This window comes from Triticum urartu, chromosome 4A, assembly GCF_056163025.1.
Source record: "Triticum urartu cultivar PI428250 chromosome 4A, HENAU_Tu73, whole genome shotgun sequence".
NCBI classification, from domain to species: domain Eukaryota; kingdom Viridiplantae; phylum Streptophyta; class Magnoliopsida; order Poales; family Poaceae; genus Triticum; species Triticum urartu.
In genome coordinates, this window is record NC_141876.1 from 89,558,021 (window position 1) to 89,574,336 (window position 16,316).

Consider the following 16,316-nt stretch of genomic DNA (forward strand, 5'->3'; position numbering starts at 1 on the left):
GGGGACACAAGAGACTCTTTGTTATTTGGTTGCAGGGTTGCTTGAGAGAGACCATCTTCATCCTACGCCTCCCACAGATTGATAAACCTTAGGTCATCCACTTGAGGAAAATTTGCTACTGTTCTACAAACCTCTGCACTTGGAGGCCCAACAACACCTACAAGAAGAAGGTTGTGTAGTAGACATCAAGCTCTTTTCTGGCACTGTTGCCGAGGAGGTTAGAGCTTGAAGGTATATCTTTAGATCTTGCAATCGAATATTTTTGTTTCTTGTTTTAGCACTAGTTTAGTTTATAAAAGAAAACTACAAAAAAATGGAATTGAGTTTGCCTCATACGCTTCATCTTTTCAATATCTTCCGTGAGAATGATGGAAATGAAAATTGTGCTCAAGTGCTAGAAGAAGAAGTCTATAAAATGTTTGGAACTAAATCTATGAATGATGAGCATGATTGCAATGTTGTTAGTATGAACTCCTTGAATATCCATAGTACTAATGATGATTGCACTAGTCATGATGAAAATGTCTCTTATAAGCATGTCAACTTTTGTGGAATACATAGAGCTTGCAAGTACACACCAATTATGGAAAATATATTTTGCAAGAGGCATAAGTATTTGGAAACTAAATGGTTGCAAGAGAGGCTAAATGTTTGTGCTGAAAATTTAAAATATCTTCGCCATACTTGTGAACTTTGCAATGAACATGGTCATTTAAATCTCCAATGCAAATTGTTTCATGATCTTATCGTGTCCAAAAATTGTGTTGATTTGATTTCCCTTGCACATCATAAAGAACTTAGTTTGCTTTTGGGTTATGAAGAAATGAAATGTATAACTAAGCATATTCCAGAATATAACCTTGAGAAATTCCTCGATATTGATCTACAAGAAATTTTTATGTATTGTGCGGTGAATTGCATTGAAATCCTTATATTGCCAATTACATAAAGAAAAGAAAACCAATAGAGGATGAAGATAATACTAATGAAAGGGAAGAGGCTTCCCAATATCCTCCTATTATTTCTTATGATGAATCAGGTAACGAGGAGGAGCCTTCTATTCAACCAATCTCATCAATAAAGATCTCCAAAAAGAGGATTGAGCCCACACATAATGTGAAGAAGAAAAATAAAATACAGAGAAGTAAAGGTGAAAAGGTATCCCTCCCAAATGATGTTGCCCTTATTACTCATTGTGATGATGATAATTGCTATACTATTGGTGCTATCCGTACTATTAATGATGAGAGTGATTATGATTATGATATGAAAAGGGCCAAGCTTGGGGATGCTATGTTTGATGAGAATGACATGTTTTAGAATATATTTTCTGCAAGAAATGTTTGTCCCAAGCTTGGGGATGCTATGTTTAATGAAGATGATATTTCTAGCCCCCCAAGTTTTGACATGCAAATTTGTTATGATGATAGCATGCCTCCTACTTATGATGATTATATTGATGAAAGTGGGTTTGGAAGAGTGTCAACTTTAGGAAGTAATGATCCCACTATTTTGGAGGATGTTGAATCTTATTGTGATAATTATGAAAGTGGATTTGGAGAGGTCATGACTTTATTTAGTAATGATTCCACTATCTTGGAAGAGGTTTCAATTGATTATGATGAGAACAAAGTTGCTACTTATGATGATTATTGTGATGATACTTATGCTATAAAAAGTAGTGATGATTATATTTATAAAACTTGTCATGATTATGATTACCCCTTTTCTGAACATTACTCTTTTAATATGGAAACAATTTATAGTATTCGAGTTTCTTGTGATACTCCCACTATTCCGAATGAGAAGAATTTTGCTTATGTGGAGAGTAATAAAATTTCTATGCTTGTAAATCATGAAAGGAATGCTTTATGTGATAGTTATATTGTTGAATTCATTCATGATGCTACTGAAAATTATTATGAGGGAGGAATATATGCTTGTAGGAGTTGCAATAATATCAAGTTTCCTCTCTATGTGCTTAAAGTTTCAAAGTTATGCTTGTTTTGCCTTCCTATGCTAGTTGATTATTGTTCCCATAAATTGTTTGCTCACAAAATCCCTATGCATAGGACGTGGTTTAGAATTAAATGTTCTAGTCATATTCTTCATGATGCTCTCTTTATGTTACAATTCTTATCTTTTATGTGAGCATCATTGAAATCATGATGCCTAGCTAGGGGCGTTAAACGATAGCGCTTGTTGGGAAACAACCCAACTTTATTTTTGTTTCTTGCTTTTCGTTCCTATTTAGTAATAAATAATTCATCTAGCCTCTATTATGATTGAGTTTTTATGCTTTTAATTAGTTTTTGTGCCAAGTAGAACCTTTGGGAAGACTTGGGGAAAGTCTTTGCGATCTTGCTGTAAAAAACAGAAACTTTAGCGCTCACGAGATTTGCTTCCATATTTTATTGGGGAGTGCTATTTAGTTAATTATTTTTGCAGATGATTAATAGATAAATTCCTCACGTCCAGAAATTTATTTTATAATTTTTGGGGTTTCAGAAGAATACGGTTGATCCAGATTACTACAAATTGTTCTGTTTTTGACAGATTCTGTTTTCTATGTGTTGTTTGCTTATTTTGATGAATCTATGAGTAGTATTGGAGGGTATGAACCATAGATAAGTTGGAATACAGTAGATATTACACCAATATAAATTTAGAATGAGTTCACAACAGTACCTAAGTGATGATTTATTTTCTTATACTAACGGAGCTTACGAGTTTTCTGTTAAGTTTTGTGTTGTGAAGTTTTCAAGTTTTGGGTAAAGATTCGATGGACTATGGAATAAGGAGTGGCAAGAGCCTAAGATTTGGTATTCCCAAGGCACCCCAAGGTAATATTCAAGGACAACCAAGAGCCTAAGCTTGGGGATGCCCCGGAAAGCATCCCCTCTTTCGTCTTTGTTCGTCGGTAACTTTACTTGGAGCTATATTTTTATTCACCACATGATATGTGTTTTGCTTGGAGAATCATTTTATTTTATTTTGTTTTGATTGCTGTTTGAATAAAATACCAAGATCTGAAATTCTTAAATGTTAGAGAGTCTTCACATAGTTGCATAACTATTCGACTACTCATTGATCTTCACTTATATCTTTTGGAGTAGTTTGTCATTTGCTCTAGTGCTTCACTTATATCTTTTTAGAGCACGGCGGTGGTTTTATTTTCTAGAAATAGATGAACTCTCATCCTTAACTTATATTATTTTTAGAGTCTTTAGAATAGCATGGTAGTTTGCTTTGGTCATAAAACTAGTCCTAATATGATGGGCATTCAAGATGGGTATAATAAAAACTTTCATATAAAGTGCATTGAATACTATGAGAAGTTTGATACTTGATGATTGTTTTGAGATATGAAGATGGTGATATTAGAGTCATGCTAGTGGAGTACTTGTGAATTTGAGAAATACTTGTGTTAAAGTTTGTGATTCCCGTAGCATGCACATATGGTGAACCGTTATGTGATGAAGTCGGAGCATGATTTATTTATTGATTGTCTTCCTTATGAGTGGCGGTCGGGGACGAGCGATGGTCTTTTCCTACCAATCTATCCCCCAGGAGCATGCGCGTAGTACTTCGTTTCGATAACTAATAGATTTTTGCAATAAGTATGTGAGTTCTTTATGACTAATGTTGAGTCCATGGATTATACGCACTCTCACCCTTCCACCACTGCTAGCCTCTCTAGTACCGCGCAACTTTCGCCGGTACCATACACCCACCATATATCTTCCTCAAAATATCCACCATACCTACCTATTATGGCATTTCCATAGCCATTCCGAGATATATTGCCATGCAACTTTCCACCGTTCCGTTTACTATGACACGCCTCATCATTGTTATATTGCTTTGCATGATCATGTAGTTGACATCGTATTTGTGGCAAAGCCACCGTTCATAATTCTTTCATACATGTCACTCATGAGTCATTGCACATCCCGGTACACCGCCGGAGGCATTCATATAGAGTCATATTTTGTTCTAAGTGTCGAGTTGTAATTCTAGAGTTGTAAGTAAATAAAAGTGTGATGGTCATAATTATTAATTAGAGCATTGTCCCATGTGAGGAAAGGATGATGGAGACTACGATTCCCCCACAAGTCGGGATGAGACTCCGGACGAAAAGTAAAAAAAGGAGAAAAAATAGGCCATAAAAAAGAGAAGGCCCCCAAAAAACAAAAAAAACAAAAAAATGAGATAAAAAGAGAGAAGGGGCAATGCTACTATCCTTTTACCACACTTGTGCTTCAAAGTAGCACCATGATCTTCATGATAGAGAGTCTCCTATGTTGTTTTTATATTTGTGCTCACTTTTATCATTAGTTACCTTGTTGTTTTTATATTTTCAGATTACAAAAACCTATATCTACCATCCATATTGCACTTGTATCACCATATCTTCACCGAACTAGTGCACCTATACAATTTACCATTGTATTGGGTGTGTTGGGGACACAAGAGACTCTTTGTTATTTGGTTGCAGGGTTGCTTGAGAGAGACCATCTTCATCCTACGCCTCCCACGGATTGATAAACCTTAGGTCATCCACTTGAGGGAAATTTTCTACTGTCCTACAAACGTCTGCACTTGGAGGCCCAAAAACGTCTACAAGAAGAAGGTTGTGTAGTAGACATCAGGCGCCATCGCCGCTGCGTAGCTTGAGGATCTTACGGCGGCCCACGCGCACCGCGGTGTGAGGGTGGAAGGCGTTGGTCCATGCCGCCCGCGTCCTGCGGTGTTCGGCAGTGTGCGGGCCACCTGGAGTGCGGAGTTGAGCTCTCCTTGGGCGGACGGTGCCGCCCTGACGGGCCAAGCAGCCCAATGGTCGGCGTTGGTCCTTGGGTCACCAAACATCGAGGCCGCGGGGGTGTTGGCGGATCAGTTGACGGAAGAGAGGCTTCAGCGCACCCCTACCTGGCGCGCCAAATGTTGAATCATGGGTTTCTGCAAACCAGAGGTTCGAAGACTGGGGTGCGCATGAAGATCTCTCTCTTCCTGGCTCACTCTTGCAATGATCTCTAGGCCTAGCTCGCCGAACCCAAGGAACAATTGACACGAGAGTTTATACTGGTTCAGGCCACCGTTGTGGTGTAATACCCTACTCCAGTTTGGGGTGGTGGATTGCCTCGTAGGCTGAGTATGAACTAGTACAAGGGATGAACAACCTCCTTAGGAGGGGTGTTCTTTGGCTCGGTGAGCTTGTGTGTGTGAGGATGGTCTCAATCATTTGTCGATGAGCCGATCCCTTGCTAAGGTGGTGGCTAGTCCTATTTATAGAGGCCCTGGTCCTCTTCCCAAATGTTTAGGCGGGAAGGGATCCCACAATGGCCAATTCTGAAGGGAGACAACTAGTACAAGTTATCCTGACAAAAGGTGGTCTTTGCCCGCCAAAGGCTCTAGTGGTGACATCGCCATGGGCCCCACGGTGACCTCTGACCTGCCGTCCTGCTGGTCTTGGTCTTGTTGCACTGATATGGAAACCTTTGCCTGATGCCTCAAGACTCCTCGCCTGCGCTTGCCCCTTTAGCACCAAAGAGGAAACAAGTACTGTGCGCCCGCTGGCGCCCGCCTGGCCTTGGTCGTCATGGCTCGCGTCACGCGTACCTCGCGAGGTGCACCTTGCATAGATATCTCCGTTCCTTGGGAGCCATCCTCGGGAGGCCCCCAGAGGAGGTCTTTGTGTCGTCCGCCCCGCGAGTCTTGGCCCCTTGCGAGGGTCTTGGGTGGTTGCTAGTGAAGATGGGCCGTACCAGGCCGTTGGATGAGCCACGCCTTGGGCCACAGGCAGGCAAGTCTGGGTACCCCTGTTCCGAGGATGCTGACAACTATTGCTTGCTCTACTCTGACTTCTTCGGTGACGCTCCACTATAGGGCAACAAAGTATTTTGGCGCCATTATCAGCCGAAAGCTCTTCCTGAGGATTGCGAATTCAATCCGTGAGTTCGGCAGCTACTTCAAGTGCAATAAAGATTGCACCGGCACACTAGGATTCACATCACTCCAGAAGTGCACGATAGCTATGAGGATGCTTGCATACGGAGATCCCGGCGATTCATTGGAAGACTATGGATGCATGGCGGAGTCCACGACCATTGAGTGTTTCTACAAGTTCTGCAGGGCAGTGGTGGCAGTATTTGGACCACAACACTTGTGATCACCCAATGCTGAAGACATTGCTCGGATCCTAGCATAGAATGTAGCAAGAGGATTTTTTGGGATGCTTGGAAGCATCGACTGCATGCATTGGAAATGGAAAACTATCAATTTTCTTGGCAGGGGATGTACAAAGGCGCCAAAGGTGGTTGCAATGTGTTACTTGAGGTAGTGGCCGCACACCACCTCTGGATTTGGCACTCCTTCTTTGGTAGGCCAGAAACTCACAATGACATCAACATACTGCAGTGCTCCCTTGTCTTTGCCATGCTTTCTGAAGGTCATTCTCCTCCGGTGAACTTCGAGGTCAATGGACGGCACTACAACAAGGGATACTACCTAGCAGATGGCATCTATCCAAGATGGTCCACATTTGTGAAGACTATCTCGAGCCCTATGCTAGGAGGCAAGAACTCCCACTTTGCCAAGTGTCAGGAGGCTTGCAGGAAGGATGTCGAGCGGGCATTTGGTGTGCTCCAATCATGATTTGCTGTTGTCCGACACCCTGCTTAGACCTGGTCGAAAGATAAAATGTGGGAGATCATGACTTGTTGTGTCATCTTGCATAACATGATCATTGAGAGCGAGCAGGAAGAGCCAGTGTTTGACACTGAACCATATTACAGGCAGGGTCATCTTGCCTAAGTTGATCACCAACTACCGGCAGCCTGGACTGCCTTCCTCAATATGCGTCAGGAGATCTGAGACCCACAGGTGCATCAACAATGGCAGCATGATCTGGTGGAGCACCTATGGAGGCTCAAGGGCAACACCTAGCTCGACGTGTGATGAAATACAGGTTTTTATTTTTTGAACTATATAATTTGTATTGAACTATTTGATTTCTATTGGTTTTCTGTGATGAACTATGTGATAAAAAATAGCTATGTTGAATTTTCCCCGAAGCACGCAGAATATGGGCCGAAATCTGTCAATTTGCGCCGATAGTGGGACAATTTCCATCGAAATTGGGCTGAGAAGTGGGCCAATTTGCGCCGAAAGTGGGCCAAAATCGGCGCCTAGGGGTGGCAGCTAGGAGCCCGATCACCCCATGCTGAATTTATCGCCGGTTCGCTGCCAGGGCGGCGCTATTTCAAGCCCCTAGGGGGCCGAACAGCTGGAGATGCTTTAATAGCATCTACAACCAGAGCCCTCGTTATACGCACCAAACACACTATCTGATCACTAACTAGATGCAGAAAACGCAACCAACCGGACCTCGCAACTCTTTACAAACATAGACTGATGCACTCCCTATATTCAGCCCATACCTGGGTCCGATAAGGGGGCGTCCGAACACACCCGCCACGTCGGTTCTGACAAAGCCGGAGATCCCAAATCCTCTAAAAATTGACTTCTCCTCCTGTTTGATCAAAACCCTTGTGCTCCCGTCCTCCTTTCCCCCACACCGTCGTCAATGTCGTCGCCGACAACCCTGTTTGCCGCCACGACCACGGATGATGCCTCGACGGAATTGGTCAGGCTCGTCGGCCTGGAGGTTCCTTGCAAGGCGAAGAACCTTGCCCGGAAGGACTGCCACCAAAGACAACATGAGTGTGAGGCGGTGGCGAAGGCGGAGTCCAGAAGAGAACACGGTCTTGTGTTATGCTTGAACGTAAGTAGTTTCAGGATCACTTCTTGATCATTATAGCTTCTCGACTAAGCTTTGCTTCTCTTCTCGCTCTCATTTGGGTAAGTTAGCCTCCATATATGCTAGTGCTTGCTGCAGATCCACCTCACTACCTTTTCCTACCCATAAGCTTAAATAGTCTTGATCGCGAGGGTGTGAGATTGCTGAGTCCCCGTGGCTCACAGATTACTTCCAAAACCAGATGCAGGTGCCGACGATGCCAATGCAGGGGACGCGACCGAACTCAAGTGGGTGTTCGACGAGGATTCAGGACGTTACTATGTGTCTTTTCTGGACGATCAGTAGAGGAGCCCAGTTGGGGCGATCGGGGATCTATGCGTTTGGGGTTGTCTTTATTTATGTTGGTTCCGTAGTCGGACCTTGATTGTATTCTGGATGATGTAATTCTATATTTATGTATTGTGTGAAGTGGCGATTGTAAGACAACTCTTTATCTCTTTCTTATTCGGTACATGGGATGTGTAAAGATTACCCCTCTTGCGACATGCCTACTATGCGGTTATGCCTCTAAGTCGTGCTCCGACACGTGGGAGATATAGCCGCATCGTGGGTGTTACATGTTGGTAATCAGAGCCTTCCCCGACTTAGGAGCCCCCTGCTTGATCAAATAGCTGACGTTGTTGAGTCTAGAAAAATGTTTTGAGTCTTATAGGATTATATATATCGGAGAGTAGGATTCTTTTTACTCCTCAGTCCCTTTGTCGCTCTGATGAGGCCTCCTGACGTAGAGTTTTGACTATTCTCTCCTCAAATTTCATGAATTTTTTTTGGATCACCCGGGTATCTTGGAATCGTTTCGATGGTTTTGTGACAAGAACATTGTTCTTGGTGCCTCCTAACATTTAGGGGTTGTGGCAGTGTCCCGGGGAGTTGAGCTTCGAGGTGTTGTCGTCATAATTTTATCGTTACAGTTCTGGAGTACCTGAGTTCGCCGACATCGAAAATCTTCTTTATGCAATTGTTAGTGAGATAACCTCGACGCCACCCAGTACTGGGGCGGGAGTTTGGGAGTATTGCCATAACTCATATAACAGATGCTTTTCGAAGGTTGAGGTAAATGATTTCCGAAGGTTTCTTGGTTATTGTTGAAGGATGGATACAACTGGATGTAGGATTTGCTAGTTTTGGGTGAGATATTATGCTTCCCCTGTATCCCCAACACCTTATTGCATAACCAGAAAGTTTCGGGAGTTTCATAGGTGGGAATTCATGTAGCTCTAGTATTTCTTCCCGCAGATATTTGGTTTGTGATAGGGTAATCCTTACCAACTATTTGTTCATGTCTGTACCTTGTTGTTTTATTCATCTATCTCCATCTAAGTGGCTTCTCAATTTATGGAAGTGTGATCATTTACTTTGGATTCATTCATTCATTCTTGTTCGAATGTTAAGGCTATATGTTGCAATTTCGATCCATTGATTCAGCTTGAATATATGTATTTCAAGATGCTAACGGATGTCACCCTCTTCAGGATGGCTCCTCCAACGCGTTAGAATCCGGAACCTCCACCACCACCTCCACCTCTAGAGGCATGACAAGCTGTCATGGCCGCCACCAACACCAACACGCAGATGCTTTTGCAACTCTTGCAAGAGCGTAACCAAGGAAATCAAGGCCAATGCAACAATCAAGCTCAGTTTGCTACCCTCAATCAGTTCCTCACAAACCAGCCGAAGTCCTTCAGTAACTGTGTCGAGGCCACAGACGCTGACGATTGGCTCGTGGATATCTGCAAACATTTTGAGTGCAGCAATGTCAGGCCTGAGGACTTCATCAAGTTTGCTTCGTTCCAACTCAAAGACCAAGCTGCTGAGAGGTATCAACAATACAAAGTTTCTAGAGGAGGTCGTGTGATTACCTGGGATGATTTCCGCCGAGACTTCAAAGCTCACCACATTCCACAAAGTGTTGTTGAGAGTAAGCGTGAGGAGTTCCGCAATCTGAAGCAAGGCAGTATGTCTGTTTACCAATACAACATCATGTTTCAGAGGCTCGCTCGCTTCGCCAAACAAGACGTCCCTGACGAGAAGAGCATGATTTATCAATTCAGAGGTGGCCTCAGAGAAGATCTGCAACTAGCTCTCGTGCTTTTTGAGACGATCGAGTATGATGAATTCTACAACATGGCACTAAAGCAAGAGGCTGCTCAACTCAAGTGCGATGCTTCTAAGAAGAGAGTCAGGGATGCAACTCCATCGTCTTCTTCAACTCAAGTGGCAGCTAAGAAGCAAAAGTTCTGGTTGCCTCCTCCTCCTCTGTTCTGTCAGCCTTATCAATAGAAGAGTAAAGGTGGCAATGGATCTTCCCACCCACCAACCCAGCCTATCAAAACAAAGCTCCGTCTCATGCTCCAAGGTCAAGTGCTCTGTATCACCGTCCGCTCTCAGAGGTTACTTGAAAAAAGTGTCAGCAGAAAGGGCACTATGCAAACAAATGCTTCAACCAAAGGCACTGAGGGAGTCCTGGATTAGGGGGTGTTCGGATGGCCGGACTATACTTTCAGCCGGACTCCTGGACTATGAAGATACAAGATTGAAGACTTCGTCCCGTGTCCGGAAGGGACTTTCCTTGGCGTGGAAGGCAAGCTTGGCGATACGGATATGCAGATCTCCTACCATTGTAACCGACTTTGTGTAACCCTAACCCTCTCCGATGTCTATATAAACCGGAGGGTTTTAGTCCGTAGGACAACATAGACAACAACAATCATACCATAGGCTAGCTTCTAGGGTTTAGCCTCTCCGATCTCGTGGTAGATCTACTCTTGTACTACCCATGTCATCAATATTAATCAAGCAGGACGTAGGGTTTTACCTCCATCGAGAGGGCCAGAACCTGGGTAAAACTTCGTGTCCCTTGCCTCCTGTTACCATCCGGTCTAGACGCACAGTTCGGGACACCCTACCCGAGATCCGCCGGTTTTGACACCGACATTGGTGCTTTCATTGAGAGTTCCTCTGTGTCGTCGCCATCAGGAAGGATGCCTCGCCCCGTCTTTAAACATGGCACCGTTGCTAAGGGAGCTTTGGCTGTCGGCCAAACCCTCCGGCTAGGTGGTTTTCTTATGACCGCCTGTTCGGCTTCTGCGCCGACGATGACCTCTCAAGCCATCGAAAACAATCTTCATGTTAGCTCGGAACTCGCCGAGTAGTTAGATCCAATGGAGCTCTCCTCCATAAACGAGCTCTTGGATCGCTTCGCCGCCCTGGGAGTCGCTACGGATTATGACCAGATTGGGCCTAAACCCGACCTGAGAGAGATTAATTCTCCCCAAGTCACCCATCATGTTGCCGTGGTAGAGGGACAGTGCGGCGACCCTTCATCTATCTTAAGGACTCACTACGTCTGGATTCCCGGTCCCTCCAAGCCGGATACCCGCGGAGGGGAGGATATCACTCAAGACCTGAACTTAGAGTCAGGCGACGGGCTGGATTCCTTGGACAATATCCAAGAATCCAAATTTTCGAGTTCGGAAATTCCTCAGCCTCTGATCCTCAGATCGGGTGAGGCTTCGGATTTAATTCCACCCACCCACCCCAATATAAGCGATCTATCCAAAATCAGGCAAGAGCCCGATGAAACAGTACATCATTACTGGGCCAGATTCCTCCTGGTTAAGAACAGGCTAAGGGACTGCCGCGAGGAAGACGCAATCTCAATCTTCTGCAATAATTGCACGGACAAGGGAATACTCAACGCCATAAGTCACCGTGATATTACACGCTTCGCTGACTTGGCGTCCATTGTACGAAAGTACTCTGCGATGGAAAGCGCCTGGAAAACCGAAATAAAATTTTGGGACAATCCGGCCCTGAATACAAACCCAGTCCAAAATAAAAGGGTGCATCATCACCAGACACCCGAGTCAAGCACTAAAAAGCATAAACCCTCTACAGGGCATGGAACCGTACTGGAAGGATGGCTCAATGGACCCTGTAAAATTCACAGTACAAAGGACGCCACACCAACTCACAGCCTCAGAGCATGTTGGATACTCCGACAGGTGGCCAAAATTGGCGAAAATCTCCTAATTCCGGAGGCCACAGAAAGCCACCCCAGAGACACCAATACGGTATTAACAGTCTTCGAGACTTTCGCATCAAATAATATGCAAAAAAGGACACTCCGCAGCCTTGCCGAAGTCTACCAAGTAGCAACAATAAACCCATGGAGTGACACGGCTATTACCTTTAACACCAATGATGAACCTAAATTCCGAACAGCCCGAGCACCAGCCGCATTGGTCCTCAGTCCAATAGTGGATGACTTTCGTCTTACCAAGGTACTCATGGACGGTGGCAGCTGATTGAACCTCATTTATGAGGAAACCCTTCAAAAAATGGAAATAGACTGGAACCGCATTGAGCAAAGCAGCACAACCTTTAGAGGAATAATCCCTAGTCGGGAAGCGCGCTGTACAGGAAAAATCACACTAGATGTGGTGTTCGGCACACCGGATAATTACAGGTCCGAAGAGGTCACGTTCCATGTGGCTCCGTTCAGCAGCCGTTATCACGCTCTGCTAGGGCAGGAAGCGTTTACAATCTTCCAAGCAATACCCCATTATGGGTACATGAAGCTCAAGATGCCCGGGCCTAACGGGATCATCACTCTCGCTAGTGATCCGGACATAGCACTCCGCGCCGAAAACAAGACAGCCGCACTGTCCCTCGAGGCACTATCCGAAGCCCTAGCGGCTGAGGAACTGACTGCGCTGCGCTCTACGGTGAATAGGGACAATGTGGTACTCGAAAAAAGATCCAAGTCCACCTCCTTTAAACCGGCGGACGAAATAGTCAAATTCCAGGTCCATCTAACAGACCCCAATAAAACAGCTTCCATCGGGGCACATTTAGACCCTGATGTAGACGCCGCACTGCGAGAGTTCCTATGAAAGAACCGGGACATTTTCGCCTGGCACCCTTCAGACATGCCAGGAATCCCACGCAGGCTGGCCGAGCACTGCTTAAATATCCTAAAAGGATTCAAGCCTGTCAAACAAGCTCTTCGGCGTTTTTCCGAACCTAAGAGACATGCCATGGGAGAAGAGCTAGCAAAGCTATTGGAGGCCGGATTCATCAGAGATATAAAACATCCGGACTGGCTAGCAAACCTGGTGATGGTACCAAAGAAGGACAAATCCTGGCGCCCGTGCGTTGATTTTAAGGATCTTAACAAGGCTTGCCCAAAGGATCCCTTCCCCCTCCCCTGCATCGACATGATTCGTCGACGCTACCGCAGGACACGATTCGACGCTACCGCAGGACACGATTCGTTGTGTTTCCTCGACGCATATTCCGGCTACCATCAAATCAAGATGGCAGAACTAGACCAAGCCGCAACGGCATTCATCACACCATACGGCCCATTCTGCTTCAACACAATGCCCTTCGGGCTCAAAAACGCTGGCGCAACATATCAGCGCATGATTCAGACATGTCTGGCAAACCAGATCGGCAAAACAGTGGAGGCATATGTAGATGATGTGGTCATCAAAACAAGACATGTCGAATCTCTAGTAGACGACTTGAGGCTCACATTCGATAACCTCCGAACATACGACATCAAGCTCAACCCGGAAAAATGCGTCTTCGGCGTTCCAGCCGGAAAACTCTTGGGCTTCATTGTATCCGGTAGAGGAATTGAAGCAAATCCAGCCAAGATCCGAGCTCTGTCGCAACTGGATATCCCAAAGGACCTCAAACAAATACAAAAGTTAACCGGACGCGTGGCGGCTCTAAGCCGCTTTATCTCCCGCTTGGGAGAAAAGGCCCTACCCCTTTACCGCCTCCTTCGGCGCACCGAACACTTCGAATGGATGGATGCAGCCACGGCCGGACTCGACGAAATAAAAGCCATATTGGCAACAAACCCAGTCCTGGCCGCGCCAAACATTGGCGAACCAATGCTATTGTACATTGCAGCAACACATCAGGTTGTAAGCGCAGTACTCGTCGTCGAACGAGAAACGGACGGACACAAATTCCCCCTTCAAAAGCCGGTCTATTATGTGTCCACTGTCCTCATTCCCTGCAAATCACGGTACCCTCATTATCAAAAGATTGCATACGCGTTATTCATGGCATCCCGGAAGCTATGACACTACTTTCAAGACTGTTCAACAACAGTAGCCTCGGAAGTACCACTTAACGATATTATAAACAACCATGACGCAACGGGTCGGATTGCAAAATGGGCCATTGAGCTCCTCCCATTCGACATAACTTATAAGCCACGGCGAGCCATCAAGTCGCAAGTCTTGGCCGACTTCGTCGCAGAATGGACGGAGGCCGAACTCCCTAAAGAGTACGGCACATATTCAAATTGGATCATGCATTTCGACGGCTCCAAGATGTTGGCCGGACTGGGGGCTAGCGTCGTTTTGACATCCCCCCACAGGAGACACAGTTCAACACGTACTCCAGATTATGTACACGGTCTCCAACAATCCAGCCGAATATGAGGCCGTTTTACATGGTCTCCGGATGGCAGTATCCATGGGCATTCAACGCCTAGAGGTGCGCAGGGACTCGAACCTCGCAATATCCCAAATAAATGGAGACTTCGATGCCAAGGATCCAAAAATGGCAGCTTACCACAACGCCGTCCTAAAAATGTCAGCTCGGTTCGAAGGGCTTGAATTCCACCATGTAGCCCGGGAAAATAATCAGGCGGCGGATGTCCTGGCACGCATCGGCGCCAAACGCGATGTAGTCCCCCCCAACATCTTCTTGGAAAGGCTGTTCAAGCCATTCATAGTATGGGAAGGGGAGCCAAACAATAACAGCCCGGACCCAGCCGCACTGCCCGACACCGAACATTACGACACAATCGGAGGCTCTGCCAATGAAATAACACCTTCAACCCACGTAATAATGACCGTTATCGCCCCGTGGACGGAACCATTCCTCGCCTACCTTACTAGGCAGGAACTCCCTGAGGACCAAAATGAGGCACGCTGCATAGTGCGGCGATCCAAAGCCTACAAAGTCCACGAGGGAGAGCTTTATAAGAAAAGCACTACCGGAGTCCTTCAAAGGTGCATCTCCGAAGAGGAAGGGCGGAACCTCCTAGATGAAATTCATGTCGGACTCGGCGGTCATCACGCGGCAGATCGGTCCCTTGTAAGAAAGGCCTTCCGTACAGGCTTTTATTGGCCGACGGCCCGGGCAGACGCCCAGGACTTAGTCCAACGATGCACCGGTTGCTAGCTCTTTGCAAACCAAAGCCATATGCCACCCACCGCCCTCCAAACTATCCCCATCACTTGGCCCTTCGTGATCTGGGGGCTTGACATGGTTGGACCCCTTAAAGGCGGAACCCACAAACAAAAATACTTACTGGTCATGGTGGATAAGTTCACCAAATGGATAGAAGCCAAGCCTGTTAAGACGGCTGAATCCGGACCGGTGATAGACTTTATATCCGGGGTTGTACACCGTTACGGCGTCCCCCACAGTATCATCACGGATAACGACACGAACTTTACAGCCGACGAGGTAAAACTCTGGTGCAACAACATGGGCATCAAGCTCGATTATGCTTCCGTCTATCACCCACAAACTAACGGCCAGGTCGAACATGTGAATGGTCTTATCATGAGCGGCATCAAACCCAGATTAGTGCGGTCCCTCAAGGAATCTAACACGCACTGGGTAGAGGAGCTCAACTCCGTACTCTGGGGGCTGCGGACCATGCCGAATCGCACCACCGGATACACACCATTCTTTATGGTGTACGGCGCAGAGGCAGTTTTGCCTTGCGACATAATTCATGACTCACCTCGAGTGCGCATGTACGAAGAAAGAGAAGCCGAGCTCGATCGGCAGGACAGCTTGGACGCATTGGAGGAGGAGCGTGACATGGCAAAAGCCCGTTCCGCATTCTATCAACAGCAGGCTCGAAGATACCAAAGCAGAGAAGTACGGGCCAAAAATTACAACGTTGGCGAATTAGTTCTACGACTACCGGACAAGAAAAAGGACAAACTCAAGCCCAAGTGGGAAGGTCCCTTCATAATTGACCAAGTCCTGACTGGTGGAGCGTACCGCCTGCGAGATGCATCGGATAACCGACTCAAGCCGAACCCATGGAACGTAGCCCGTCTCCGAAGATTCTATGCCTAGCGCCGGACTCTGTGTTCGTCTCCTTCCTCTGTCCATTTTTTATATACTTTCTGTCTTACATTCCTCTTCTTCTCTCTCTCTCTTAGAGCCTTTAAAGGCTCATAAAGTGACACGCTATCCACGCTCATTAAACCTGGGGGCTTCTTTAAACAGAAGCTTATTTATACGGGCTTCATGCCCAACACATGTGTCACACTTCCGCATGTACCTTTTATTCACCATTATATGCATCGATATGACTTAAGTTTTGGCCAAGCTGGGTTGCCTGGCTCCTGTGCTTACCCCTACGTTCCCGATTGTTTGGCTAGGTGGTAAAGGGAGCACCTCTGCGATTGTTACTGTCGGGTCAGCCGGATGTGTACCTCAGACT